Here is a 6000-nt window from a genome sequence, read left to right as displayed (position 1 = left end):
CTTGTCCTCATCTCAGCCTTTTCCAGCCAGGTTCTGCCCTCGTCCTTGTCAGGGTCACAATCTTACCTGAACTTCCTCTGCTGATGCAGTGGTGGAAGAAGTGCAAGAAGTCCAAGGCTGCAGAAGGACAAGCACTGGAAGGTGTACCAGATGTCAGGTCTGCAAATGACTGTCCAGTAAGGCTCCCAGCTCTAAGGCCACTCAGCCAGGAGCCTGGCCAAGGAGGCCAGCGGCAGCCAACACAAGGCAGCTTAAAGCTCAGATGGAAACTTTACAGATTTAAAAACCTGTCTCTGATGCAGGGAGAGTCTGTTTATTTCCTTCCACCGTTTGTCTCCATAAGGCTGCAGGATATAGAAGCCTCCTCTCCCTCTAGGCCTGGAGTAGGAGTCAGTGCAGGCCTTCCTCCACCTGTCGCCAGTAGATGAGAACCAGGACCAGGACCAGTCCAGGGAGCTGACGTCCTGTGAGCCCGGGTGGGCTGCCACTATGTTCACCATCACTTCCAAAGGGCTGGCCTACAGGCCAGTGACAACAGGTCTCTGAAGGTCTTCTCTTCCGAGCCTGGGGGTCAGGGCACTTTTGCCGGACCCAGTGTTCTGGCTCGCGTCCCGCGAGGCTACCGTTGCTTTTGCTTTTCCTCCTAAAAAAAGTTTCTGGTAGAACTTGACAGTCTTTCGGAAGTTTCTTTTCTCTATCCTGAGCTGCTGTGCCAGCTCCCAGTGAGGAAGGAGGTGCGGTGAACCCATGGTGCCTGACCCTCTACCTTCGCACAGCCTCTAGGAGACAAGTTAACAAGCGTCTGGTGGCGGGTTTGAGAAGAGGGTCGGCAGTGCGCAGGCGTCTGCTCAGTGCTGAGTGGAAAACAGGAACCAGCCCACAGGTGAATTAGCAAACATCTTGGTAACCTGGAGGGAAGCAGATTGGATTGACTAACGTTAAGAAAAAAAAAAAAAGCCAAAATGTGTGAGGCAACCAGTGGAGAAGCAGAACCCTTTACCAACTGTCCTCCAAGATCTCCGGCCCCCAACAGCCACTCTAGAGGAAAGGCGGGCAGAGCGGAATGGGGCTTGTCCACTGCTGCAGTGGGTCCGAACTGCATAGGACCTGGCCTTCTGGAGAGTTCTCCAGGCACTGCATCCAGGGCTGGAGGGGTGGAGCCTAACGGCATAGACCACACCTGTGGCACAAAGACAATCCCGCCTCAGAGCTCAGCATGTAGAACCTCTGAAGCCGCCACTTTCCGCCCAGGGATTCCATCCGGAGAATAACAGCCAGTTGGGGTTTCTGCCAGCCCAGGTCTCAATGAGGGAAGCGGAACCAAGACTCCGAGGCTGCAGGTGAGCCAGAAACCCCTCAGTTCTGCTTGTTGTGCCCAACACTACGAGGGGGATCCCACCTTCTTCCTGGAGAACTTCTATCCTTAGGAAGAGGATTCGGCATCTCCCCAGTAGGGCCCACAAGCTCATCTGGAGGGTCAGCACCCTAACCACCATATGCTCCCCTCTGTCCTGTGGAGACAGGCGTGGTTCTTCTCTCACATCCAGTGCTGAGGTGGTGATGGTGGTTAGGGAAGCCCTGAGAACAGGGCCTGCTCCCGTCAAGCGGGGAGAGGACAGCTTTGCCCAGTTGCTCTCACAGAGGGAGACCTGAGAAGCCTTAGGGGTCCCTGTGAGCTAGGCCTTGAGTCCTAGTGCGCTTTTAGCCGGTATGGGGAGGTTTCTGCCGTCAAGGGCTGGGCTGAGGGCGGAGGGCAGTGTCCCAGGGAGGTTTGGGGCTGACAGAGGCCCAGGGGAAACCACTTTCTGTTAACGAGGGTCAAGGTGCCTCCAAGCCCTGAAATAGCCACACTAATGGGAGCAGGAGCATTATTCTAACAGCTAAATATTTGGGCTTTCATTTTTGCAAAGTCTAATCAGATTAGGTCCAGACAAGGTTTCTCTCAGTCTCATTATCCTACAACAATGGACTTTATGGGGAGCATCTAGTTCTGAACAGTTTTGCAGAAGTAAAAGTGCAGGTGGCATTTTTAATTAAACATCTAAAAAGGGAAAAAAAAAATGTAAAATTGGGCTTCTTTATTAATTTGCTTTTGTCATACATTAATCATCTTAATGGTTTTTTGCTGATTGTTAGTAACTGGTTTGACCATCTTCAGCTTGTGAAAAAATACCTCTTTATTCCTCCAAATAGTTATTTAAGAATTCATTCTCCCCTAGTGCCATAAATTCTGTATATCTGAAAGCCATATTTTTTTTTTCTCTGTACTTCTCAAGACGCTGTAAGATGAGTTATCACAGTGGATTTGTCCTGTTGGAATAAATTACCTTTCATGAACCTGAACCCTCTGTCTTTAGCCAAGTTTTCTCCTGTCTTTAGGTGTATTTTCTTTGGAGTCACTTTCCCCCTTTTTTTTCAGAGAGGAAACATTAGTTTGAGAAACCTGAGATTACCCTATACTTTAATATTCAATAAGAAAGATCTGTGTATTTTAAAAATTTCTGCCGGAGGTCCTTGGATTTTCAAGTAATTTAGACATTTTTCCCTTTCTAGGTGGCTTGTGTAAAATAAGACTTTAACCAGGCCACAAAATAAGCTAATACAAATATCTGTGTTTATGTGGGAAATAGATTCTAAATGAACATATTTGATGGGAAACATTTAGATAATCTCTGACTGAGATAGTCTAATAGATGTGATTTAATACACTTTGACAGATCATCTTTAGAATGATTGAGTCACTTTGCATATTTTATATATTATGTGTTGGCTGTCCTTTGTCAGAGATAAAATTATTGTACCTGACCTACTTCTCACATTACTGGCTAATGAGTGTTACTCCTCATGGTATCATGTATCTATCATCTGTCATAAAAATGCTTTAAAATTTTCACTTATATTCAGGCCCCTAATTTCAGTTTTCCAAATTCATACCCATGAGCAAGAAGAGAACAGGGATGAAGTTTTCAGTACCTCAGAAAAAGGAATCGGGGAGGTTGGCTCTCAGGTGGAGTAAGTGTGACCTTTCAGGGGCAGGGAATTTATTGAGATTGGGCAATTAGTAAAGGATTGGTAAATAGAATGAAGTAAAGATCTGGAAGTGAGTTTTAACAAGCCATTGATTGTTAAGGGAGCTGTTTACCTAGGTGAGTAGAATACTGCTTCAGATAAATTGATCTACAAGAATTTCCTAAAGCAAATGGTCATTTATTTACAGTTTTATTTTTTTCTGAGCAAAAATTTTTTGGAACAACCAATTCGTTTTGACTCAGTTTGTCTTGGTTCTTAGTTTTAAGTAGTGTGTTATGTTAACACAGAACATTGGGTTTCAGTACCTGATTTCCATTGTATCAATTTTCTGAAGTTGGTAATAGATGGGCAGATGTTTTTTGTAAAGCTCCAACTAGAAAATGCTTTAGGCTTTGGGGTCCATGCAGTCTCTTGCAACTACTTGATTTTACTATTTTGGCCCCAAAGCAGGCACAGATGATACATAAATGAATGTGCCTGCATGTGTTCCAGAAGTTTTATTTAAAACATTAGATTAAATGCAGAATTACCTCAAAGCATCAAAATTCTATAGACATTTTTCATGACATACACATTCATCTATCACATATACACATAACCAACAAGTAGAGTGCCCAAGATAAGTGCACATGTGTACATAGACTCAATAAAACACTGCTTCAATTGGCATTCACTTTAACCTAATTTCTCATCTGTAATAAAGCATAGGATTTTTATAGGATTTTGTGATATTTAAACTAATGCTAAAATACATAAATCAGTCTATAATTTTGATAATTTTTCATGTAAATCAGCAGAAATGATTGAGATCAGTGGGTTTTGAGTGTCTTAATGTAATCAGTATTTGTTTTTGATATGTCAGTTGTAGAGAAAGTGTATTTTATTTTACCTTAAATGTAATTCCTAGCAAGTAAGAAGCTAAAAATTTCCATACTCCTAATTTCAAACATAAGCCTAGAGTCACTCTGAATTGCTATTACATACTTGTAGGCAATTTGGAATTTTCTGTAATATCCTATTTCTTTTGGGGAAAAAAAACTTATCCAAGTAGGAAAATATTCTTACAGTTTTTAAAAATTATCTTGATTTTATTTAAAATACTATAATAATGACAAAATTTATTAAATACGTATGTATATATTTCATATTAGGTAATTTATTAGGTTGTATTTTCTGACACCAAGATGTTATTGGTTGCACAAAAGATTTATAGGGAGAAATTTCTGTTAAGTGTTAAGGAGAAGCAGCAGATATTAAGTATAGGGAGGCTTCAGACAGAAGTGCAGTTCTGATTCTTCTCAGGAGAAGGATTAGGACAGAAGATCTTCAGCCTATAGCACTGTTTTAGTTAGTTTTGCACAGGCCATTGAGGAGTACTAAACCCAAAGTCTTATGCAAGAAGAGTCCCAGGATTCCTAACAATGTTTCTTTAACTAGTACTCTCACCACGAGCCAGGAGCAGCCTTAGGAAACATGACCTCAATGCAAATACACTCATAAAATCAGATGGGCAGCAGCTGGGGCTGCCTGTCATCTATGTTCCTTGAAGCAAGAGTTTATGGCTACCACAGAAACGAAATATTGATGTGTTAAAAAAAGGAAAAAGAGAAAACAAAACCTTGCAGTGATAACTTTTGGTGCCATTAGATGACATGAGTCATAGGTTTCATAATTTCTTAAGGATGTAATTATTATATATGCATGTATATAAGTTTTCTCACTTTAGGAATTCTTCAATAATAACATTCTGTTTTATGTAATCCTGATTTTTTAAAAAGTGACTTAAAAGGAGAAGCTAAAATCTTCAGCTTTAATTTTACCAGTAGATTTTTAATGTTTTGTAATCATAATGTTTAATTTGTGCTGTTCTTAGAACTTTAATTATGAAGCTAAATTGTACTAATACCCATTAGGTACTTCTTAATTGAAGGCACATCATATGTCTGATGTGGCAGTACTAATTGGTGTAATTAAATTCTAATATGCATCAGTAGCCTAATTTTAAAAAGTGAATAAAAAGCAGACAGAAATAAGTCAGTTCTTGAAACTGCATAGCTGTAAAATACATAAATACATTTGTGTTTGTAACATATGCGTTTATTCAGTACAGACAACCCATCAATTATTATTTCAAATTAATTTTACCAGGTAACTTGAAATAGAGAGTAAGAAGGATTGGTCAGGTGAACATACATGTGAATTCAGAAAGATGGTCATTAAATTCAAGAAGGAAAATGACTTTCTTTTACAAATTCTTACGTAAGTCAAATCCTGTGAGAGTAAATGCATTTCTTATTGTAATATATTTTTGTGTGAAATTACAACCTGCTTGCAAATTACATTACTGGTTGTTCAAGCAGGAGGTGGATCAGGAGTGAGCTCCTGCTCTGCTAAAACTTATCACTAAAACATCCAGAAAATGTTTTTTACATGTTCAAAAATGCTCATTCTTTCCTGCTCTTACATCTTATTTGTTCATGCAATAAATATAATTTTAAAATAAGTAGAGTAACCACTTACTGATGATACATTTTATCTTGATCTTTTTACTGTAATTAGTAATGGAATATATATTTTATTTTTATACTTACCTGCGAACTTAAAATACAGAATTACGAATCATTTTAATTTCCTTATTTCTGAAATCATCTTCTTCGAGTAATCTTTTTTAAAGAAATAATTAATACAGAAATTTTATTAGGCAAACTGAGCTTCTGAGCACAAATCCCAGTATCTGTGCCAGTTTAATTCATAATGATTGAAATAACTGAGTATACATATGAAATGTATTTTCTCTTTTTAGTTTTGAGAATCTATAAAGTTAACCTGTCTGGATATAGGTTTAGAGCCAACTTCATGTTTGCGTGCCCTGTGCAGTCACACAGGAGACAATGGGTATAATGACATCATATTTGGTTTAATGCTCTGCTCACACCATCTTGAAATTCTTTTTATTTTATTTTATTTTCA

At 39.4% G+C, this 6000-nt stretch overlaps 1 long non-coding RNA gene across 2 annotated transcripts in view; it reads left to right on the top strand.

Moving 5' to 3' along the window:
• The first annotated feature begins 856 nt into the window (after positions 1-856).
• LOC110262017 (uncharacterized) overlaps positions 857-6000 on the top strand; it is a 358225-nt gene continuing 353081 nt past the window's right edge. For both annotated transcript variants that reach the window (XR_002346500.2, XR_014812991.1), the window contains exon 1: positions 857-1340. This is a non-coding gene — a long non-coding RNA (uncharacterized LOC110262017). The remainder of the gene's footprint in view (positions 1341-6000) is intronic.

This window comes from Sus scrofa, chromosome 8 (genome assembly GCF_054392235.1).
Source record: "Sus scrofa isolate SSC_HxYL_T2T_F1_AM1 chromosome 8, Sscrofa_HxYL_maternal_Yorkshire_Landrace_v2.0, whole genome shotgun sequence".
Classification (NCBI taxonomy): Eukaryota; Metazoa; Chordata; class Mammalia; order Artiodactyla; family Suidae; genus Sus; species Sus scrofa.
This window is presented reverse-complemented; position numbering and strand designations above follow the sequence as displayed.